Here is a 1,379-nt window from a genome sequence, read left to right as displayed (position 1 = left end):
AGCAGGAGAACAGATTGCCTGGGAGATGCGACATCTCTGCCAGCAGCTGTTTTTAAGCCAGGATGGACATCTGTGGCTGAGAGCACGTCCTAGGTGGCCTCTCATGCTCCCTTTAAACCCAGGGCTGTTCTCAATGTCCTGATCTATAGAGGAAGAGGAAGTAGCACGGGACAGAATTTTCACTTTCAACTCTTGCAGATGGACCATAACAGGTCTTACAGGAGAGCAGGGAGCAGGGAAGGCATGAGGAGATCCAGCCAGTTATCTCCAACCCCTGTAGTGGAAGTTCGTGTGATGGCAGCCTCTGCCTTGCACTTAGAGCTGAGTATGTTCCCTTGCTTTCCACTGAAATGGCTTTTTGCAAGTTTGTAGAATCATTTAATGTGAAATATATATTTAATAATTTGGTTGCGCAAAGAGGTACCGAATGGGACAAACATAAAGAAGAGCTGGCAATAGCCTCTGCAATACTGTGCCCACTGGGTCCCTTCTTCATGAAATCCTAGCCCAGGTTCCATTTGCCTTGGATTCACTCAGTACAAGCCTCTTGAGAGAGTGTCCAGTCGCAGAGCTCTGCCCTCCCAGTGCTGTCACAGCTCACAATGACCACGATGCCAGGGGCAGCTGAAACCCGAGGGATGCTCATCCCGCTGCAGCCCCTGACAGCGCTGACATCCAAACCCAGCAGCACACACAACGTGGCTCCAGCCTCTGCCCACTCATTGCCATGCACCAGAAGCCCCAGATCCCATATGGAGTGTGGCTGCAGATGGATGGACATATGTGGATGCATTCACATCCCCGCCGATGGAAACGTCCCCGTGCAGCCGTAACGCTCGAGTGTGTGGTTTGCGTTTGGGGCAAGAGAGGATTTTTCTCCCACTAAATAAATAAAATACGTTCAGAGCAACTTGGGATAGAGCCATTCTAATCCTTTTATTCTTTCCAAAAGGAAAATGATTCCATATTCAGGGCACTGTGCAAACAATTAATTAGCCTAACGAAAATGAAAGGCTTAATTGCTCAGTATTATTGCGCTCATTGGCAGCCAGGCGTGACCAAAGAATAGGTACTGTTTTACCAGGGATAAAGAACAACTTTCCAGCTTTTAGGGCTTTTTTGGTATTTCAGCATCTAGCAGAATGATTTTTTTTTGAATGATGGTGCAATTCTCACTTCCACATGCAAAAAAGCTGGCAGTATTTGGAGACATCTGAATGAGCTGCTATCCAATAAAAAAAGAGGAGACTCAGCTGGTGTGAATGACCTGGCTGAAGGGAAGTCGATAAAGCTGTAACTTGCCCGAGTTGAATGACACCATGGTGTCTCCATTGTGTCTCCAGCTGGAGACTTCATTCACAGAAGTGCTGTAACATTAA

This window comes from Corvus brachyrhynchos, unplaced genomic scaffold (genome assembly GCF_000691975.1).
Source record: "Corvus brachyrhynchos isolate BGI_N302 unplaced genomic scaffold, ASM69197v1 scaffold21, whole genome shotgun sequence".
Taxonomy (NCBI): Eukaryota; Metazoa; Chordata; class Aves; order Passeriformes; family Corvidae; genus Corvus; species Corvus brachyrhynchos.
This window is presented reverse-complemented; position numbering follows the sequence as displayed.